The sequence below is a fragment of the Carica papaya genome, chromosome 1 (assembly GCF_054855325.1).
Source record: "Carica papaya isolate Zhongbai chromosome 1, ASM5485532v1, whole genome shotgun sequence".
Classification (NCBI taxonomy): Eukaryota; Viridiplantae; Streptophyta; class Magnoliopsida; order Brassicales; family Caricaceae; genus Carica; species Carica papaya.
Window position 1 is genome coordinate 17,326,742 of NC_142309.1, and position 12,684 is coordinate 17,339,425.

Consider the following 12,684-nt stretch of genomic DNA (forward strand, 5'->3'; position numbering starts at 1 on the left):
TGCTTCAGTCACATTTGCAAAAAAGAATAACGGGACATTGAGATTGTGCATAGATTATAGGAAGCTAAATAGAGTTACAATCAAGAGTAAATACCTCATCCCAGAATTGATGATCTCTTTGACAAGTTACAGGGTGCACGATTCTTTTCTAAGATTGACCTACGTTCGAGGTATCATTAGATAAAGACAAAAGTTGAAGACATTCCGAAGATAGCCTTTCGGACTAGGTACGGACATTGTGAGTTTCTTATCACGCCATTTAAGTTGACTAATGCACCTGCAATCTTCATGGACTTGATGAATAGACTCTTCAGACCGTTTTTAGATCAATTTGTCATAGTCTTTATTGATGATATCTTGTTTTACTCTAAGAGTAAGGAGGAACATACTTCGCATATGACTCATTTTGCAGATTCTCAGAGAAAAGAAGTTGTATACGAAGTTAAGTAAGTATACTTTTTGGCTCGATCGGGTTACCTTCCTGGGACATGTAATATCAAAAAATGGTGTATTAGTGGATCCCCGTAAAATTGAGACCTTTTTAACTAGGGAACGACCTATCACAGTCAAGGGTATCAGAGAATTTTTGGAATTAGCTAGGTATTACCATAGGTTTGTGAAGGGATTCTCCAAGATTGCAGCTCTTATTACTCGGCTTATCAAGAAAGACGTCACGTTCGAATGGAATGAAACATGCAAGAGAAGTTTCACAGAGCTCAAGCAACGGTTGACTATAACTTTTGTGCTAGCTTTACCGAATGAGACTGGTAGGTATACAATATAGAGTGATGCTTCTTATTAAGGATTGGAATTTATTTTGATGCAGCATGGATGAGTCATAGTGTATGGTTCTAGACAACTGAAGACACATAAACGAAATTACCCCACTCATGACTTAGAGCTCGCTGCAATTATCTTTGCCCTGAAACTCTAGCATCATTATTTATAACACTCGAACTCGGAAATTGGCTCGGATAATTTTACGGGTTATGGAATATATATATATAAATAATAAAAAAAATTATTTTATTTTAATATGATTGAATTTTTGAGAAAAAATGAATTAGGGACAAAATTAAAAATAATTTTGGGAATAAAGGGTGAAAATTTGAGTTCGGAATGTGTTTTTTAAAAAAAAAATAAAAAAGGGGTCAAAATACAAATAGAGAAAGTTCGACCACGTAGGACTGCTCAGTCAGCAGTCTCGACGAATCGGAGCACGCCGCATGGCAAGGTGCGCTAACATCAATGCCACATGGGAGGCCACGCTAGCGATCTGCGTGCCCCGCGATCGAATGGTTCAGGATCGATCCTATGCGTGTGGAGGGCCTGGATCCGTTTCAACCTTATGCGCGATCAAACGGTCGAGATTAATTATAATGAATGATCCAGATTTGTTTCCTCTTTATGCACGATTGGACGGATGAGATCGATCGCGATGGACGGTCCAAATCAACGCGGAATGGTTATAAATACTTCACATCATAAGAAAATCTAAACCCTAGCGGTCAGCCCCCGTTGGAGAAGAAGAACCAGACGTTGGAGAAGGAGGCTGACCGCCGACCGTCGCTGCGCTAGAGCCACCACCGAGTGCCAAAAAAGGTAAAATTTATCCCTACCCACACGAAATTTGATTCCGAGTACCCCTGTAGCTAAATCAGAGCAAGAGGAATGGTGGGTGAGCCAGAAACTCCGGGCAAAGTCTGACAGAGCTATCGCAGCTAAAACCCCTCCGATGAGCCTCTTTTCGATTTCTGTTTCATGTGATTTTCGATCATTGTACTCACCGTCTTTTTCTGTACAGGATAGCCGAAGAAAAAACCTCAACTGCGAAGGAGGACCGGTGTAGCCGCCGCACCCGGAGGTCCCCCTACTAGTGATTTAGTTTTTAATGAGATTTTTTGGCCAACCGATGCCCTTAACGTATTTTTTTATAAGAATACGTACAAAACTAGTCAAAATCGGTCAAGCCGAGGCGAATTGCCGACATGCCGGGACCCTAAAAATTAGCCATAATGAGTTTTGGAGACTAATTTTAGATTTTTAGGGTATTTTTAGGTGTGTGACGAGTGTTTTGAATTTTACAGAAAAAATTTAGGGGACCAATACTTGTCAAGAGGCATAGTAGACAGCTTGACATCTTGAAACGCCAATCCGAGTAAAGATCCCTCACCCTATTTTCTGTTACGGTAAATTCAGGCTTAATGATGTATAATTTCATGTTTTGTGAAAATTTAAAAAATTCTAAAAATAATTACAAGTAACTAGTAGAGCCGGAATCGGTTAGTCCACAATTATCTTGATTTTCTGTTTATTTTTCTATATTATTCTACTTGTTTGATTTTCGTATCGTACATGTTCTTAATTTATAGATTCAATGGTTTTATTGACTTATCTAGTTATTTTTTTTTCATACCATCAATATGAATGTAGTTCAATTGATATGTGAATGTGATATGAGATATTGGTATGCGTTATTGGTTGTTTATTGATGAAAATTTGTATGTGAAAGACTTACTGGGTACCCAGAAAAAAGACAAACAGGCTCGGTACATATAGAACTCTACCGTGAACATTACCTTAGTCGAACGGGGTTGGGAAGTCCCTTACCAGAAAGATTGGGAGATTATGATTCACCCTCATACCAGACGGGGTATCAAGATGATGGAATATCTAGCGCCCATTACCGGACGGGGTATGGGGACAACCGATTAATTGTTAAAATTGGTTATTGGGTTCACAAATAAGGGGGACACCCCTGTGGACCCCTAGGGATACCAGTAAGTAGGTAAGGAATGAAGGAATGAAAGTTATAGTTTCTTTTTCTCTTATGCGTGAAAGTGAAGAGTGATATGGATATGAGTTTTCATAGGTTAGTTTAGAAAACTCATTACAGTAAGTTCGGAATAAACAGTCTTCTTTATATTAAATGAATTTACTCAAATTAAGTGTTTCATTAGTTGTTTTATGATTTTTATCAATCTTCAGTTTTTCATATATGTGATTAGTATGATATTCTTACTAAGCTAGTATAGATCACCCTTTCATTAACTATTTCAGATCAAGAGGACCAAGATCCAGATCTCGATCAGCAAGAGGGTTGTGAGTAGTTCACTATCCAGACTCCCTTTAAGAGCTAGTGAAGGTTGTCATAGGATGTTTAGTTATTTACTTTTCGTTTCATTTCTTTAATTTCCATTTATCTTTTAGAAGGAACATTTCCGTAATCTTATTGGGCATTCTAAATTATTGTGTAAGGAATATAAACTCTAACTCTATTAATCATTCTTGCATTAAGTTCCCTTTAAGTTTCAGGTCTTTACATTATTTGTACGGTAAAACATTTGAGATCTATACTTATCATAAGAGTTTAAAATATATTTTCACTTAGAATGATCTCAACATGTGCTAGAGGCAGTGAATAGAAATACTAAAAGATTATGACTGTAAGATGTTCAGTGAATAATAACAATTTGGTTGACCAAATTTTCTTAAGGGGAGAGAATTGTAATACCTCAAATTTGTGATGTAACTATTTAAATTCGAAATAATACAAAAACACTTTTGTTTCGTTTAATTTCATTAATTTCCACTCATTTACCTCTTTTTATTTTATTTTCTATCATCAAATGAGTAAATAAAAATATAATTATCGCCAAATTACAAAGACATAATTAAAGGGTTAATTTTGACCTTTTTGAAAGTAAATTCAGAAGCCTAGGCAAAATTGTAAATAGGGAGAGATCTATTTAAAAAAAATTCAGAACATAGGAGTCAGTTCACAAAAAGGGGAAGAAACAACCCGCGTGGATGCCCAATCAATAACACGTTGAATCGCCACACGCTGCATGGCAGCCATGTCAACACAGGCTCCACGCGGGAAGCCATGCTAGAAATTTGCATGTTAGGCCGATCGAACTGCTCGGGGCCACTCCTGTGTGTGTGAATAGCCCATATTAACTTCCTAAATAGGTTCTATCGAACGGCCCGAATGCCTCCAAGTCTCTCAGATCGAACAACCCGAGTGAGTTCCTTAAATAAGTCGAATCGGGCGACTTTTGTTGCTCCACGTGGCCCTGCACGAGCGACCCAGATTAAAGAATGAGAGGTATTTAAACCTCTTTGGCTGGCTCCCAAAACCTTAGCCGCCAAGTTAACTGGAGAAGAAGAAGCAAGGCCTCGCCAGAGGGAGCTCAAATGCCAGAGGAGCGACGGCACCGCCATGCCAGAAGCCAAAAAACAACACTGGTAAGTGTGATTTTTTCCCCGTTTATCCAAATTTTCTATTCTAGACCATTTGAAACTATTTTTTATGTAGAAAAACCCAAGAAAAAGCCATAACTCGAGAAAATAAGCCATGGAGTAGGTTGTGCCGCCGTGCTGGAGGCCAAATCAACGCTGATAAGGTCAAAATTTCCCTTTTTTATTTATTAAAATACTTCCTAACCATGAGTTAAATAAATTTTCTCTAGGAACCGACCAAAATTAGTTTGGCTGAGAGGGAAAAACACCAAAGAATGAGCACCAGGCGACAGAGCTCGGCGATGCCGCCACACCGGAACCTTAACCTGACTTCCGGTGAGTTTTTTTGCCTTTTTCGCCATTCTTGTATATTTTCACGCTGTTTTGATGTGCATTTCCAAATTTTACCAGAAAAACTAAAGAATTTCAAAAATCAAGAACCGTCGTGGACTACAGTGAAAAAGACAGTGTCCTGGACACCAACCCAGTGTAAGAATCTTTCAACCATTTTCATGTTACGGTTAAATTAAAGATAATGAACAATAAATGGCAATTTTAAACTATTCTGTGAATTTTTGATAATTAAATATAAGTTACCGATTGAGCCGGTTAAATGATTATTTATGGTCGCCACTAACTTTTCCTAATGCTATTTATTTGTTATTCTTGCCTCTATTTTTATCTGATTGTGTTTATTACTTTATTTTCATTCTATTTTCATTTTTACTTGCTTATTTCCTTATTTTGAAGCCACCTATTTCTTTTCTGTTGGTCTAACCTATTTTCATCTCACCATGTTCGCCTAGAGTTAATGTATTGAATACCCATCTTGAATTGTTATACTTGCCTCAATCTATTTTTCACTCCGTGTTTTTTATTTACTCTGTTCTATTTATTTACCATATCCTGCCTTGTTAGTTTCGCTATAATCTATTTATTCCATTTTAGTGTTCATACTACTGCATGTAGAATATCTTATTATATCATGACATTTTACTTCGTTTCTATTTACGCTTTTAACAGGTTTCGAAACATGAATTTTATATTCTATAATTAATTGAAGCACGGGTCTTACATGGGTTAAATACAATGAAAAATATGCATGTGTGAATTAATAGAAAAGATCTACTGGGTATCATGGGAGAGAGTGTACAATTTTTGTGCATAAAGTGAACCCTACTGTAGACGTATTCTCAGCCGTATGGGCTGAGAAGTCCCATACCAGACGAGGTTGAAAATAATTAATATCGCTCATACCAGACGAAGTATTGAGATAACCCTTAAATTGTGGCTCCCATTACCAGACGAGATATGAGGACAACTGATGAAATGAAAGAAATGTCTGGTTTTTACATGTAGCGGGGATCCCTATGGCCCCCTAGCGATGCCAGTAGGGAGATAAATGGAATGGTATGACAAAAATGGACAAAGTAAGTAACCTGACTGCAGATGAATGGTAAAGAACTCAATATAACATGTCATAGAATGTATACTTATTGTTTCTAAATTGTCATCTTCACTTCATTTTGATGTGATATATTTAAGGGAATGCTACTTGAGAAAGGAACAATAACGTTTTTGATAAAACAAATAAGGGGTGTATTAGCATTCAGATTTTATTTAAAATGTGCTCCATCATTATTTTTTTTTACAATCTTTTGATTTTCTATGTCAGTGGTAAGACGTTGATATTCTTACTGAACTAGTGTAACTCACCCATTTTTTATTAATCATTTTAGATCGTGACGACCAAGACTTATATCCTGAATAGCAAGAGACTAGCTAAACAATTACCTTTTTTCCCTTCATTAATTCTGAATAAAGGTTAAAAATATTTACTTGTTAGAGTTTTTTCTCGTTTCAAGTTCCAAAACATACCTATAGTCCATATTTGGACATTTTAAGTAAACTTACAAGAAATGTAGTTTTTGAACAAATAATTATTCCGTTAAATAAAAGAATCCAACATTATTATTATTATTATTGAGCCAAAACTTGTAAAATCCCTACTAGAGGTTTTGGGTTTTTATATATGTTCGTGATCACAAATATATGTTATTTTTTACCTTTTCTTTTAAACTTTTGATTTTTATGTTTAATGTAAATATGAACATTTTTATATAATTAGCTATAAAAAAAATAATATAGTTTATTTTTCAAATTACTAAAATTTAAAAATAAAACCTAATAGGTTTCTAAGAAAATTTATCAACTTTCACGAAATTATTTATTCCGTGTTAAATGAAAATTTTTTATAAACTAATATGTTTAAATAAATTTTATAAAAATTAATATTTTATTCATCGCAAGTATTTATTTCTATTGTAAAATATTCATCATCTCCATTCCATATTTATGATATAAAATAAAATTTTAATTACTTGAACACGCTATTATTTTATTTATTATTGGAAATAATTAAATTAAGTTGACTACGTACATATAATCAATTTTGAATAAATTAATTTTCATGTGCCGAGATTAAACTTCTTTTCGAGTTCTAGATATTCTGTAAAATAATTGAGCCAAATTTTTACTTTCATTTATGAACCATTAGTCATGATCCTTACCCTTATAGAATTATTTTAACTTATAATATTTTGTGTAATTATAAACTTTTTAACCGAAAATAACAGAAATTCATGCATATTTTTTTGTAGTTTTATTACACTCCCCAAGGATGATAGAAAACTCTTTGTTGATCCCTCTATAGAATTATTGGAAGATCGACATATTTAATCCTCACAATACCAAATTTTCTATACTCCATATAATTACTCAATTTGTTCTTGAATAAGTCATAAAGTTCTCATTTAAATGCAACTTACAGAGTGTTTGTGTGCAAAATTTGTCAAGAACCCACAAACATGTCTTTTCTATTATTTCAAATTTAATTTAGAAATAAAAACTTACAATCATAGTGATTGGGGTGCATGTTTGGATTCATAAAGGTTCGGTCGATTACTTTTGCTTGCTTGATACATTCTAATATCCTATAAAAATAAACAATGTACGGTTCATCGCTCCTCAACAAAAACTAAATATAAGACGATAATAATTATTTGTTATAAATTAACCCAAGTGTGTTATCTTCTTACTATATATAAGTCAAACATCCTCAAACAATTATATTATATTGTGATAATAAAAGTACTCTATATATTATAACGAATATGATGTTTCATAAATGAATAAAATATATTGAGGTTGATTGATTTCTTATACGAAAAAAAATTATGATAGAAATTTGATTGTTATTCACAAATGGGATAAAATATTTATTTTCTATATTGCTGGTGACTTTCAAACAATATTGAATTATATCAAATCATATTTCAGCAGTTATGTCTACTCAAAATATAACTTCTAAGTCAATGGTTAAGTGGAGCAAAAGAATTATGAAGAAAAGTTTTAAAGCATATTATCAGATTTAACATAGTATTACTATTATTTTGTTATTCATTCTCCATTTTTTTGTATTATTTTATGTAATAAAGTTATACTGTAACACCCAACCTTTTCTTTCTTTTTTTTAAATTATTATTATTATTATTTTTATATAAATATAATTATTATTTATATTATTTTAATTTAATTTATTTAATTTTAATTTGATTTAATGAAAATAATAATAATAAAAAGAGTAAAAATTGGTTAGGGGTTTAATTGAAAATAATTTTGGGAAAAACATGTGAAAATTTGGGTTCTGGGAATATTTTTGAAAAAAAAATTAAAAACTGGAGGTCAAAACGTAATTTAGAAAAGTTACGCCACATCAGCTGCCCGATCAGCAGCCTCGACCAACTAGGACGCGTCAGGTGGCAAAGACACTGACGCGGGGGGAGCCACGTGGGCGATCCGCGTGCACACGATCGAACAACTAAGATCTGTTCCCGTGCGCACGGACAACTCAGATCAAAAACGCGCATAGACGACCCAGATTGCATCGCGCATGGATGGCTCAGATTGAATCGTGATGAACGACCCATGTTCACTCCCTATTTAATCGCGATCGGATGGTACAGATTAAAAGCGATGGGTGGCCCAGATCAAAAGCGAATGGGTATAAATAACCTCATCCGCACCCAAACCCTAACCATAGCCACCAGAGCCCCTCGCCGAAGAAGATAGCCCAGCCGCCGGGGAGCCGATCGCCGCCACCTGTCGCCGTACTGGAGCAATTTTCGACCGCTAAACGAGGTAAAAAAAAATTTCTTGCACGAAATTCAATTTTAAACGCACCCATGACCAAATCGGAGTGAAAGAACCGGCTGATTGGCCGAAAAATACCGCCAAAGCTCGGCGGCGGCGCGGCGGGATGTTTTGGAAAATGCATCCGATGAGGCACTTCCCGATTCTTGTTCGATGTGATTTTTCCACCGTTGTGACCACCGTTTCCTTCTCTACAGGTTGACCGAAGTAAAACACCCAACTGTAACGTGAGCCGGAGGAGCCGCCGCATCAGAGAGCCCCACCGCTAATGAGTTTCGATTTTCTATATTTTTTCGGTCCACCGAGGGCCTTAAGAGTGTTTTCTCGCAAGAACCAGTGCAAGTTCGGCTGAAAACGACCGAAAACAGCCAAACCGAGGCAGATCGCCGTTGCGGGCGGCGGCGCTATCGCCGGAGCACGGCGGAGCCGCCGTGTCAGAATTCTGAAATTGGCCGAGTGGGCCCTGGGTATGATTTTTGGGTTTATATGGAACACTTGTAGATACCGTAAGCGCGTTTTAGTTCACGAAGAAAAATTCAGAGAACCTAGGGACCACCCGTAGGCGCAGTAACCATCTAGTTTTCGTCGTCGAATCAAGTAAGAACCCATCACCCTATTTCCTATCATAGATATGAAGTTTGAAGAAATAATAATACGGTCTTTTGTACAAGTTAGATAAATATGCAAAATTAATTACAGATTGCTAATGGAGCCCGAAATCAGACATTGTTCTCTGTTGATTCCCGTTGATTTATTTTACAGTTTAAAAGCATGATGGTATCTCGTTTTAGAGTTTTAAATGCATGAATTACGTATTACTTGACCACTGTGTGATTTTTAAATTTAAGATATGATTGTATTACCGGGTACATGTTTATTATTTATGTGATTGTATTTAATTTGGTAACTGAGATTAAGAATAAATAAGAAATGGATGTGATCTAATAAACAGATAAGGTGACAACCTCACTAGATATCTTGGGAGATGATGGACGTACCGGGTTCATAGGGAACCCTACCGTGAACGTTGTCTCATACCGGATGGGGTATGGAAACTTGATCATTTGGCGCTCATACCAGACGGAGTATTGAGGTTTAATGTCTTGGCGCTCATATCGGACAGGGTATGGGGACGACCCTAGAATTAAGATTGTTAATAGAAAGGGTTCGCGTGTAGCGGTGCATGGATACTAGTAGGCTGATAAAAAAGAGTAATTGTTGTTTGATGATTTGAATATAAAAGTATAATATGTGTTATGTTGCATATTATATATGAAATCATGATATTTATAATGTTATTGTTTCCATAGTTTGTTTTTTATAAATCTCACTGCGGTAAGTGGACGGTAAATTATTTGATTATTGATAAATGAATTTTTTTAAAATTTGTGCTCAATTTGTTGTTTTTGGTTTTATACCAACATTTACTTCTGTGACGACAATATATTATGATGTCCTTACTGAGTTAGTGTATCTCACCCCTTATTTAACTATTTCATATCAGGAGGACTCAGTTCCCGAGCCCGATCCGCAAAAAGGCTACGAGTAAACCTTAGATACTATATAGTTTCTTTTATTTTTTGTATTTCTTTCAGAAAATTTGTTTCGTGATATTTGTTAGTACTTTTGAGTTATCGTGTAAAGGATGTTAATTTTAACATTTATTTCACTTCTGCACTCAAATTATTATATGCATTTCTTTTTAAATTTTCGGGGTCGTTACATATACAAACATATAATTGAATAAAGTTTGTTGTGCAACCTTTATATGTTATAAAAAAATATATAATTATAAATATATAGAAAAAAGAGCAGTAGAAAATTAGAGACTAAGTATCTTTTTCCAATAATTTATTTTCAACACTTGTGTATTTTATGCATTTTCAATTAGAAATTATGTCTTTCTTCCATTTTAAAAAAATACAAAAACAAACTAAATTCTACAAGATGTTATTAAATTGAATACAACTTATTAATTTATTCTTTGAGCTATAAGCTAAATTGAGTACAATTGGATTTTTTTTTTTTTTCCATTTTATAGTTCAATCTTTAAACTTATAAAATTAAAATATAAGGAATGTAATTTTTCGCTAAATTATTTTATAAAAATAATATAAAGTTTTTCTTAATAATTTATTTTATGGAGAAAAAACTTTAAAATGTAATAATTTCATTAACACAATTTAAAAAGATCTAAAAAATAATTTTTGCAAATGTTTTACATTCCTTTATGTTTGTTATTAATAATAATAACAAAATAAGAATAAAAATAGTTTCGTACGTTGTGCCGAAGAATGTGCCGCAAAATTCCCCCGTGACCCAAATGTTTTAAATTTATGCGCGCGTTGCACCATCAGATGGACCGTCGTATTAATTAATTAATTAAGCAAAGATTTAGGGCCAATATCATGTGTTAATCGACTGTTTAATTATTAATAAAATTTTATTAATTGGGCAAGTTGTCTTAACAAGAAATTTGCGTGCAACACTTCTGTAATTATATATTTTCCCGTTTTGGTCGTTTATTTCCCTTTATTAATTATCAACCAAATTCTTAATTGAGCCGTACCATTAACCATTAATTACCACCGTAATCACCAAACTGATGGGTTAATCGTGTGGGTAATTTGACTTTTACGTTTTCAAAATTATAATATATTTTAAGAAAATATCATTGTAAAATTTTGCTTTTGTACCGAACTAGTCTTTTGGATTTTTTTTTTAAAAAATTAATATTGTACATATAAACTTAAAAAAGGAATACGGAATTGATTTTATCGTACGCAAGAAATAGAAGAGTAATTAAATAGTAAGTAACATTAATGTAGTGGCCGGCCGCTCCTTAATTTCGTGCCCAATTTGAGACAGTGGACTTAACTTTATATGTGTGCACATTTGTATTTTATTTAGAGAGATATATACATGTATTTTATTTTTCTTTTTTTTATAGACAAGTATTTAATTATTCATAGGTACGTGGGTGCACATATTTTGTCATATATAATGCCAGCCATTCATATAAATCGTTTTAATGGAAAATATGTTGGTAATTTAATAAATAATTAGGAAACTAAAAAAGTGCCTGAAATTTTGTTAGAATGTGGCTAGGCTCACCCATTTTATCTAATGCATATTTATAAAGTCAACAAAATTGAAATATACCAGAAAGTTTGGGATCAGGATATATATCGAAAACGACACACCTAATAACTTTCCTTAATTAACTAATTGGTATTATCGTACTGTACTCACTCCATCAAATATCAAATAATATTTGTTTGTAAATAAAATATATTTTGTTTAAAAAAAAAATTATTTAATTAAAAGAATTAAAATTCAATTTGTCTTGTAATAGTCTAGTCAATTTTTACTACCCGAAACAGGAAACAAGAAAAATCAAAAAAGGAAGACTTTTTCTCTGTCTACGTTGTAGTGTAAATCGGAATAGGAAACCTTGCGTGTACGCGCGAGTTTGGCGGACGAAAGCTAACATTTTCCAATCGTGTTTCCTAAAATGATATCGTCACGTGGACTCCAGCTTTTCAGATTGCCAAGCAAACTCACCCTTACGTGTACTTATTTTTACCGCAGTAAAAAAAAAAGAAAAAAAAAAGAAGACATTTTACATTTTATAAGGGTAGTTTTGTCATTTTACAGAAGGAATCTTCTTTTAGATTCTTCCTATACTTTTGGGATCCTTACACTTGTTTATTTTTTATTTTTTTGTAACAATCGTATGTATATCCTTTGTATATAACGCCGGTTGTTGTTAATACGAAATTCTGCAATCTCGCTCTCTGACCGTCAGTCAATATTTGTTAAATTAATAAGTCAATTTAACTATGAACAAACAAAGATAAAAAATAAATAAATTAAATGGTATGTAAGTAAATGTAATAAAATAATAGACTAACAATAATTACAATTGAATTAGTGGATATGTAAATTTAGAAAATTTATATACCAAAAAAAATAAAAAATGTAAAGCACATGTTTATTGATCAATACATGTATATAAATAACTTCAACATTAAATAATTATGTTAAATAGAATAAAAATAAATTATTTATAAAATTATAATTTTCACTTAAACTAACGATATTTGTGAATTTTTTTGAAATTAAATAAATTACTGATGACTGCACTCGAGTGATTTTAATTTTTTATTAAAATTTAAATTTGAAATTGTATTTATTGTCCCTTAATTTCAGAATATAATTAAAATTCAA